Source organism: Grammomys surdaster, unplaced genomic scaffold, assembly GCF_004785775.1.
Source record: "Grammomys surdaster isolate TR1022 unplaced genomic scaffold, NIH_TR_1.0 493, whole genome shotgun sequence".
NCBI classification, from domain to species: Eukaryota; Metazoa; Chordata; class Mammalia; order Rodentia; family Muridae; genus Grammomys; species Grammomys surdaster.
This window is the reverse complement of record NW_021604912.1, coordinates 1,001,870-1,013,174: the sequence shown is the minus strand read 5'-3', so window position 1 is coordinate 1,013,174 and position 11,305 is coordinate 1,001,870. Positions and strand designations below refer to the sequence as shown.

At 36.6% G+C, this 11,305-nt stretch overlaps 1 protein-coding gene and 1 pseudogene across 1 annotated transcript in view; one reads left to right on the top strand and one right to left on the bottom strand.

Annotated features, from left to right (window-relative positions):
* Agbl1 (ATP/GTP binding protein like 1) overlaps window positions 1-11,305 on the bottom strand; it is a 739,063-nt gene that overhangs the window by 116,808 nt on the left and 610,950 nt on the right. The gene's annotated exons all lie outside the window — the stretch shown is intronic.
* On the top strand, window positions 2,100-2,913 carry LOC114633032 (annotated as a pseudogene).

Genomic DNA, 11,305 nt, shown 5'->3' with positions numbered 1-11,305 from the left:
TTCCTCTCCTCCTTTCCTCTCCCCTCTTCCCTCTCTCTTCCTCTCCCTCTCATGTATATGTGCATGCATGCCTGTGTGTGTGGATGTTTGTACATGTGTGTGGTGTATATGTTTGTGTGTGGGCTCTTTCTGGCAAGGACTGGAGAAAGTGGTCCTCCAACTATGAAGTCTCTGGGATATGATAATTTAGTTCTTCAGGTCTATGTTGCAAGTCTTTTGACATAACGAGAAAAAAATCTCAAAACTAGCTGCTTAGTTGTCTGCATTTAGACCCGTGTTCAATTTTAAATTCCTAGCACTTTACCCATCCAGCTAATTACAAAATAAGCAAATGTTCCTGTTGTTTCTGTTTTACGGAAAGCCACAAGATAAGTGTCTAAGAGGTGTTCTTTATAGACATTCACTGAGAACAGAATTTGGCAAACATTGCATTTACATGGAGAAAATTATGTCAGGTTCTCTTTCCTATTGTAAATACATTCATTTAACATAGAATTCTCTGTATTACATGATGTCAAGCTCAAAGGTCTGTGTCTCTTATTATTATATTCACAATATCATACAATCATCTGCCACTTTTGCTTCTAGAACATTCTCACCTACAAGCATCCTGGTACCTATTAGCAGTTACTCCTTATGCTCTCTTCCACGCATGGGAAGGATTAATATTCTTTCTGTCTTTATTAGTCTCCCCATTTTGACCATTCAATAAAAAAAGAAGCATACATTTATCCTTTGCAACTGATTTCTTTCACTTAAATTTTTTTCTTTTTCTTTATTCTTTTATCATATAATACATCCCTGCTGTAGGCTCCCTTTTCTCCCCTTCTCCCATCCTTCCCCTATTTTCCCATCCAGATCTACTGCTCTTCCATTTCCATTCAGAAAAGAGAAGGCCTCCCAGTAATATCAAAAGAACACAGTACTACAAGATACAAGTCTAGGCATAAACCTCTCATATCAAGGTAGAGGAAAAGGGTCCCAAGAGCAGGCAAAAGAGGCAGAGACACACTCATTTCCACTGTTGGGAATATAACAAAACTGAATATAACAAAAACTCTAAGCTAAAAAACCACAACATATATGCAGAGGACCTAGCACAGACCCATGTAGGCTCAGTGATTGGAGCTTCAATATCTGTGAGCCCCATAGGCTTTGCTTTTTGATTATATGGGCTGTGTTATTCTCCTGTCCTTGAGCCTTGTGGCTCTTACAATTCTTCCTTATCCTCTTCTGAAGAATTCCTTGAACTCCAACTAATGCTTGGCTGTGGGTTTCTACATAACAATTCCCATCAGCTGCTGGAGGAAGTCACTTTTCTCATGGTGATTATGCTAGGGTGCAGTTTATGAGTATAGTAGAATATCACTACAAATAATCTTATTGAGTTTCTGTTTTGTTTTTGTTAGTCTTTTTTGTTTTGTGTTTGCAGTCATGTTTTGTTCTAACCTAACTCTCTTCTGAGCCATTTAGCTGGACATTCTGACCATCCAGGTAGTATCTGACACGACATCCTTCTCAGTGTTTTTAAGGTTCTCTATATTGTAGTGTGAATCAGTAATTTAATTCTTCATATGACTAAATAATATTCCACTATACAATAACTGAGTTTTTGGCTTTTTGTTTGCTTATTTGTTTTTTCTACCCATTTATCTCTTGGTAGGAATTTGACTTGTATCTATTATTTGGCTACTGAAAATGGTATTATTATGACTATGTATGTGTACAAGTTTATGGTTTTATGTCTTGTTTTGTTATATTTTTATGATTTCAATTCTTTGGCTACATTCCTAGAAGTAGAGTTACTGTGTTATACTAATTTTATATTTAACTATTTAACCACCACCAACGTTCTTTAGGATGTAGCACTTTTTATTTCCACCACCATTTTTGAAGATTCTGATTTCTTCATATTTTATCAGCAGTAAGTTTTTGTTGCTTTGGGGTTTTATTTGTTTGTTTGTTTGTCATCTAGTAAGTATGTATCTCTAGCCCAACATAGATTTACTTTGCATCTCTCAAATGAAGTAGAAACTCTTTTGAAAATATATTTGTTAAATATTTACATTTTGCTTCCTTTCCTTTCAGCAGCGCGCTGCAGCAAGATGGCGGTACAGATTTCCAAGAAGAGGAAGTTTGTAGCTGATGGCATCTTCAAAGCTGAACTGAATGAGTTTCTTACTCGGGAGCTGGCTGAAGATGGCTACTCTGGAGTTGAAGTCCGAGTTACACCGACCAGAACAGAAGTCATTATTTTAGCCACCAGAACACAGACTGTTCTTGGGGAGAAGGGTCGTCGGATCAGAGAGTTGACTGCAGTTGTCCAGAAGCAGTGTGGCTTCCCTGAAGGCAGCGTATAGCTTTATGCAGAGAAAGTGGCCACAAGAGGCCTGTGTGCCATTGCCCAGGCAGAATCTCTGCACTACAAACTCCTGGGAGGGCTTGCGGTTCGAAGGGCCTGCTATGGTATGCTTTGGTTTATTATGGAGAGTGGGGCCAAGGGCTGCGAGGTTGTGGGGTCTGGGAAGCTCCGAGGACAGAGGGCCAAGTCCATGAAGTTTGTGGATGGTCTGATGATTCACAGTGGAGACCCTGTTAACTACTATGTTGACACTGCTGTGCGCCATGTGCTCCTCAGACAGGGTGTGCTGGGCATCAAAGTGAAGATCATGCTACCCTGGGACCCCAGTGGTAAGATTGGTCCCAAGAAGCCTCTGCCTGATCATGTGAGCATTGTGGAACCTAAAGATGAAATCTTGCCCACGACCCCCATCTCAGAACAGAAGGGTGGGAAGCCAGAGCCACCTGCCATGCCCTAGCCAGTGCCTACAGCATAACAGGGTCGTGGCAGCTGCATCTGGAGGCTGGATGTTATCTTGTAAAGACATTTAATAAAATCTTGAACAAAGACAAAAAAGAATATTTACATGTTGTATTAAATGATATCTATTTAAATATTTGGCTTATGTTTTAAATTTTTATTAACGTGTATTAATTTGTTGTATATGATAATGTTTCTAATTCAACGCATGAAAATGGAAAACAGCAATATTGTTCCATTTGAAGAAATTAGCGTTTCCTTCCCTTTATAATCTCAATTCTCACAGCCTTCTAGCTATTCCAGAAACATGCAATAACTTACTGTGAACCTACTTATCATACTGCTGAAAAAGAACAGAACTCATTTCTGATGTCAGAATTTGATGTCCATTATCTAATCTAATTTTATCCCTTACTCAGTTCCCTATCTTTAATAGTCATTGTTCTGCAGCCATATCCAGGTTGATTTGGGTGTTTTAGTTTCCACACACAAGATAAAACATTGTGTCTTACACTTCCATCTGTCTTGATGCTAATGCCAGGCTCGCATTCTTCTTTATGTCTGAATAATAATCAGTTTTTTATATATACATTTTGCCTTCATATATATATATTCATTTACTGCTGGGACCAGAGTCTGATTACATATCTTAAGTTAACGATTACCAGTTCCTCTGATTACCAGGAAAACAAAGAGATCTCTTTGATATGCTGATTTTTTTTGTTTAGAATTTATTCCTTAAAGTGAGATCTCTTGATCACATGATAAGTCTACCTTTGAGCAACTGTCATAATATGTTCACTTCAAAATATTACAGTTTATCTTTCTGCTGTTGAGTTGTTATGCCCTGAAGAATCTAAATCATTATGGTGATATGATTTGCAAATGTTTTCGCAAAGTCCATATGGGATTTTTTTTTTACTGTTTTGATAATATTCTTTAATATATTAATTTTTATCAAGTTTAAATTATTTTCATTCATTTGATGCCACACTTAAAAAGCATTGCTAAGTGTAATATTTATTTTTAAATGTGTTTTAATAATTTTATAATTTTATAGTTTATGTGTAGGTTTATGACAAATGTCATATTAATATTTTAAATGTAGAAAAATAGACTTTAAAATACATTTATTTTCATGTACAGAAGTATCTCCTGTGGCTACTTGTTAAAGACATTCATTTCCTACCATAGTGTTAGCATGTTTGTCAAACAAAATCAACTGACCATGCACAGCCTTATAGCATTATTCTCAACTGTATTCTGTTAATTCATATGACTAGAAATAGGGCAATTTCTTCCCTCAAATGACTCTGATGTCAGTTAAGTCAGTCAGTCTTTTATTTTAGATTTTGGGTAGAAAGAGAAAGAGGATGAGTGTGAGAGAGAGGAAGGAGCATATACATATGTCTAGGTCTCTTTTTGTGTTTGCATTTGTCTGCATCTGTGCTTATGCATATGTATCTGTGTCTCATTTCGTGTCCATTTCTGTATACATCTGTGTGTGTTGTCTGTGTGTATGCTTCTCTGTGTGTATATATCTCTGTGCACCTGTGTGTTGGGGTATGTTGACATCAGTTTGTGTGTTTTCTTGTCTTTCTATCTGTGTGCATCATGCACTGAGTATATATCAGGATCATGGAGAACACTTTAGGAGTTAATTTTTAATTCTTAGACTAAATAAAAGAGTGTAAAATATGTATTATTTACTATTAAAGTCGTATAAAGACCAGGAGTCCAGTCATGACAACAATACTCCCTGATGAGGAAGTGAGGCTACGCATGAATTTGAAGAATACATAACTCCACAGCCAAACATTCTCCTGCCCAATATTCATCATCTTTTAATGACAACACATTTAAATATTTTTTTCTTTTTCATTTTTTACGTATTTCTAAACCCTAGTATGTTTCTTCTCAGAACTAAGGTCTTTTGAGAAACAACATCAGATTATTTGCAAGGAAGAAACCTCCACTCCACCTAGGGATCCATCCCATTTGCAGATGCCAAACCCAGACACTATTGCAGTTGCCAAGAAGCACTTGCTGACAGGAGCCTGGTATAGGCTGTCTCCTGAGAGTCTCTGCCAAAGCCTGACCAATACAGATATTGATGCTCACAGCCAACTATCAGTCTTAGCAGGAGGACCTCAATGAAAGAGTTAGAAGAAAGACTGAAGGAGCTGGAAGGGTTTGTAACCACATAGGAAGAACAACAGTATCAACCAACCAGATTCCCCAAAGTCCCCAAGGACTCAACCACCAACCAAAGAGTATATATGGAGGAACCCATGGCTCCAGCTGCATATGTAGCAGAGGATTGCCTTACTTGGCATCAATGGGAGGAAACACCCTTGGTCCTGTGTAGCCTTATTGCCCCATCATAGGGGAATGGTAGGACAGTGAGGAAGAAGTAGCTGGATAGGTGGGGGAGCAACCTCATAGAGGCAGAAGGAAGGGAGATGGAATATGGGGCTTGAAGAGGGGAAACTGGGAATGAGGACAACATTTGAAATGTGAGTAAATAAAGTAACCAATAAAAAATTGTTTAGTTGGAGGTAAGGAGACACCAAGAAATGCAGAGGGATGGCACAATGTAGATATGTATGAAGAAGATGAACTTCTAAAGTCAATGAGGAAGGTTTCAGAAGAAACTAAACTGTTTACTTATTCTTCCATTAGTGAATGCCTAAAATCTCTGAAAGTATATCTTTCTCTTTTCTGTCATTTGTCACAAGTATCGTTTTATTTTTCTATGGATTTTTCTGGGCACTTGTATTCTTTCCAGTGTTTAAGACTAATTACAGGCTCTTTCGTGAACATGTTTCTTATGGTTTAGAGCAGACACAGGGTATGTTACAGGAGCTACAAACACATGTAGCTCTGCATAAGTACTTGTTGAATTCCATTAGAGGTATGCTGGATCCTTCTGACAGGAGGGGCTTTTAGCAAAGAAGACAAACTGGGAGGTGTTCTGAAAGTAGAATGCCCCATTGCAACTCCCACATGTGTGTCTACCATGCTCTGCAAAAGATCAAATGCTGATTAAAATACAGCTCTGTGTGTGCATTACTTTCTGTGTATCTGTATTTGAAGAAAGAAATAGGCCCCTGGCTTCTTCTCAGCTGTTAAAATTAACACAGCATGCCAGTTCTTTGCTTCAGGTTGACAGTGTCCCATGGATACATGATGGCATAATTTGTACAGAATCTTTTTTTTCTTTTTCCGGTAGAAATGCTACGCTTTCTCTGTCTGATTTTAGGGGAGCTTTGGCATTTGAAAATGCTTGCCAAATAACAAGCGAATCTCTATGTACCTTCCTCAGCAGGCTTTTCCATCCCCAGGATGAGAATTAAGTAATGAAAACCCATCATCAGTACTAAAGGTAAAACAACAAAACAGTCTTATTTTTAAATAATGCCTAAACTTTTAAGAAATCAGATAAGAAAGAAAGCAAGAAAATCAGTGTACTACTTACTGATTAAGAGGTGTGATACCCTCCTGTCTCCAAGTGATTATTTTCATCACCAGAAATGATTCAAAAGATTGCCATCATTTATACAGAACTAAGAGCTGTGAAGATGGAACTGAGACTTCCCAGTGATTCCCCCAGGGAAGGGTGAGGTATTTTATGTCCCAACCATGATCAGCATTCATCTGGTCAACAGATTATTTCCTGTCTTCCTAAAGCAATAGGATGTCTCCAAGTCTTATAAAGAATGCTAAAACTGCCATGTGTTTAAAACCACCCTTCTGACAAACAACTGGAAAAATACAAAATAATAGCATTATACATATTAAACTGGTTATATTTAGGAATATATATGTATGTACATATATGTATACAACATTTTATTATTATTCAAAAATTGATATATGTTTCTTCTATAACTTGATCCATTGTATAAAAGAAAATGATCCTCCAGAAAATACCATACAGTTTGAGAAAGCATATTTCCAATGTAGTTTAAATTGAAGGAATTAGCTTCTAGAATCTACATATGACCTGAAATAGGCCTTTAAAAAGATAAAAATTAAATGATAAAAATATAGATATAGTATATTAGAAAATTTTGGAAGAGAACTGAGTTGCCCAAACTGAATGGTAGTTGCGAAAATGCAAATTAACTGCACAATCCAGTATTCCTTCTACTAAGAATACACACAGAAGAGATGAGACCAGAACTCTGTAGAGATATTTGAGCCCATGTTGACTGTAGCACTATTCATGATGCTTAAGTTACAGAAGCAACACTGATAAATCAAAAGAATAGATCTATGTGAAGAAAAGCATACACTGAATAAAAATTACTGCATAATCTTATCTATATATAGAATTTAAAAACAGTCAAATACCCAGATAGAAGGATGAACACCAAAGGGCATGTCTAGCAAAGACAGATACATGTTGCATATCTTAAATGCCTATCCCATTGTGCATTAAAGAACAGATCCCCCAAATGACAGAATTTGTGGAATTTGTAAAGGCTTTAACAGAAGGGCTCTACACTGGAGTATGTCCTTGAAGTCAATAATTGAAACCCTCAACCTGACTGGTCCTCTTTCTTTTTTCTTTGCATTTCAGTTGTGAGGCAAAGGATGTTGTGATACCATGTGATGCCACTGGCTGTTCCTATCACCAGAAGCCCAAGAGTGACATACCTGAACTGTGAGTCAGAAGACCCTTTCCTAAGACAATAATCATGGTACCAGATATCCGGCTAGCATAAAGCACAGGCAATGAAAGTACAGGTTAGTTCTCAGAATGATGAAAGCTAAATTCTGATAGTGGTAACTTCAGGTTGCAAAGAGAATCTGTATTGTGTACAGGTATATAGACATTTATTTTATCCCTATTTTAATCATTTCTTTTATGTAATATTAAATATATTTGTAAGCACTATAAATATATATATATATATCCTAAAATTATATTTAAAATATTTTGTTCAACATCCTTTATATCTGTCCATTTCATAACAAACCTTGATTTACTAAATAATGCTGAGATTCTAGCATTCCTCAGCTTCCTCAGTCACATTCTAATATAATGGTAAGAATATAGAAGAAACAGTGATGCTTCAAAAGACCCAGAAAAGCATGGAGTTTATGAAGAGAACCCAAACCCTTTCACAGTCATTTCCCCAACAATGTTCCTACATAAGCTTCTCTATTCAGTATTCTATTCTATTCTATTCCATACACCAGCACTAATGTATACTAAAATCACTCTTCAACTCAGTTTCATATTCTGCACCTGTGTCAGACCTAGCTTCATGTCTCTCTCACAATACTCTACCCAGATATGATCTCATACCCTCTGTGTTCCATTGGTGTATTTAAACACTTAGTACCTTAAAATTACGTTCTCTTGAGTCAAAATAATCTGGAATGTGAAATACCAGTCTTTACTGATTTCTGTAATTCTCACAGTTGATGAATTATAATAATTATAATATTATTGTTGGTACTTTCTTTTTTATTATTTTAGTTAGAGACCTGGAACTCAGTATGTACCGAGATGACCTTGAACTTTCTTAACTCTAGTGTACACATCCTCCCACCAATCTTGAGTTTAATTTTCTTAGCAACCACACTAGAGCCTCACAGAAATTCACAATTAGCTCCTGTAGTATTGTAGTTTAAAGCATAATAGATGTGAGGCCAGGAAGATGGTTCAGTGGCTAAGCATGTTAGTATTTCTGTGCAAGTCTGATGATCTTTCTCCAGAACCCATGAGAAAGCAGAATACTAATACTAATACTAATACTAATACTAATACTAATACTAATACTAATACAACTTAAAGCAAATGGCAGGCTATCACACTTCTTGGGAGCAGAACCAGGCTGACATAGATACATACTCAGAGACTTATTTGCTTCTTGTCCAGACCTTCTAATTCTGTGTTATAAAAAGAGAAGGATATTATTTCTGCCTTGAAATAGAAATAAATGCTTAAAAAATAATAATTAGAAAGGTTTCCTCCTACCACTACTTTTTGTTCTGAGTGCTTCAGAAATTATATTATTCTACAAAAACTGATCTACATTAACCCAGAATAGAACTTTATGAAAAAAGACAGAAAACAGAATAGAGAACCAGGACTGTGAGTAAGTATTTATGGTTTGTGACTGACATTGCATCCTAATGAATCCATTGAATAGCAAGCAGATGAATAGCAACCAGGATGTAGTAAAGGGAGAACCATTAAATCAACAGCCTGGAATAGCCATCTCCTGTAGCAGGCAGGACTTCCAGTGGCAAGATAGGTACAAAAAAAAATCTTTGATCCGAAATTTGTCCTGCCTACAAGATGTAAAAGGATAAAAGACAGAGTAGAGATTGAGGAAATGGCCAAGCAATGACTGACACAACTTGAGATCCATCCTATGTGCCAACCCTGACACTGTTAATGATATTCTGCTATGCTTGCAAACAGAAGACTAGCATAACTGTCTTCTGAGAGACTTCATCCAGAAGTTGATGGAAACAGATGCAGAGATCCATAGCCAAACATTAGGCAGAGCTTTGGGAATTTTTGGGGAAGAGTGGTGATAAGGATTGAAAGAACTGGAATGGTCAAGGACAACATAAGACGACAGTGTCAACTAACGTGGGTCAATGGACACTCAAGAGGGCTAAACCACCAATGGAAGTGCATACTTGAGCAGAACCTAGGCACCCTACACATATGGAGAAGATGTACAGCTTGATCTTCATGTGAGTGTCCTAACAGTTGGATCAGGAGCTGTCTCAGACTCTGTTGCCTGCCTTTGAATCCCTGCTACCTAGCTAGGTTGCCTTGCCTGGCTTCAGTGGGAGAGAACACACTTATTCATGTTGTGACTTGATTGCCAGGAAGAGTTGGTACTCATGATAACGGGGTCTCAACTTCTCTGAGAAGAGAATAAAAGGAGTATTGAGGGAGGTAGTATGAGAATGAGACTGGAAGGAGACGAGGGTGTGGATGCTGCAATTGGGGTACAAAGCAAAGTTTTTTAAAAAGTAGCAGCATTCAGCAAAAAACCTGCTGCAACAACTGAAAAGTATAGGACATTTGGAAAGAATGAAGTGACTTCATGGGTATGAATTTCCCTGGGATCCAGCTGTTTTTCCTGACTTTGAACTAATTATACACATCATTGAAGAGATGAGACATCACCTAAAGCCAGCAAACAAGAAAAAGTAACTAAAGACTTTAGATACTACAAGTTGAATCTAATTTTGTTTTCATCCAAAGCTGACATGGAATGTATCAATTTTAGCAAAGATATACCCCATTTTATCTGACTCTGAAAATATTTTTATACTGACCTACAAGTTGTGTTCTACAACCGTGAAGCAAATTCTACTGGATGGAAAATTTTTTTAAGCTACTGTGGAATGCCTTCTATCTTTTCCATGGCTACTTGAAAACATTTTTGAGTCATGAATTGGACTGATTAACATATGTTTCAGTCTCAACTCCAAATAGTGATGCTGATCAATGACTGAGAATATGATCTCAAGGCATCATTCACAACTCAGTATCATCAGTACATTTTAAATGTCACCATCAAAAGAGGAATGGATTGGTTTGGGATCTTGCAATTTCAGAACCAGTTACGTGGCATTTCATACACATGATTCTAAAATACGAAGCAGTAAAATCCTACCAAATTTACACCTGAATTCTCCTGTTTTGTTTTTTTTTTAATAGGGGAAAAAAATGTGTGAGGAAAAGAAAGACTATATCTGCCAGTTAGCATAGTGTCAAATGACTCTAAAATACACAGAAGCTTGCCCTGCTGTTTGGTACATAAAATTTATTGCTAAACAATATTAAAATTAAAAATATAATATTTTTTAAAATTAGGCAAGGGCTCTTGAACCTCATCTCTATATAAAAGATCCACAAAGTGTAATGCAGAATTTAAAGATTATTTTATTCTGTATTGTATCAACACTTATATTTGAATGAATTTATGAGATGATAACTTTGGGATTTGAGAGATTAAATATATAAAGCTCACAATCTTCATCTGCTTCTCAGAGGTAGATAGTGTATAAATGTGACAGAGAGAGGAGAACTAAGATTCAGGAGAAATTAGAAGAGAAATTAGAAAATAAAAATTTTACTAGTAGCTAATATGCGACCAATTTCAACATATCAGAGAAACAAAATGCCTTGTTTTTGTTTTCCCTAGTAGATAATTATAGACGCACATAATCAGCTTGGAACAAGTCCCATATTAGGTAAGGCATGAAGGGCGCATGTGAGCGTTCAAGCCTTCTAACTCTCATGTTGAATCAATATGGATCCTGACCTGAAACAGCTTAGAAAGTCATTCTGTGATTCAGTTCCATTTAATGGTGCGGTAAATCAAACCTCAAACCTTACGATGCAACTGATGTTCCCATTGTCCATATATTGACATAGTATCTATCTATCTCTATCTATCTATCTATCTATCTATCTATCTATCTATCTATCTATCTATC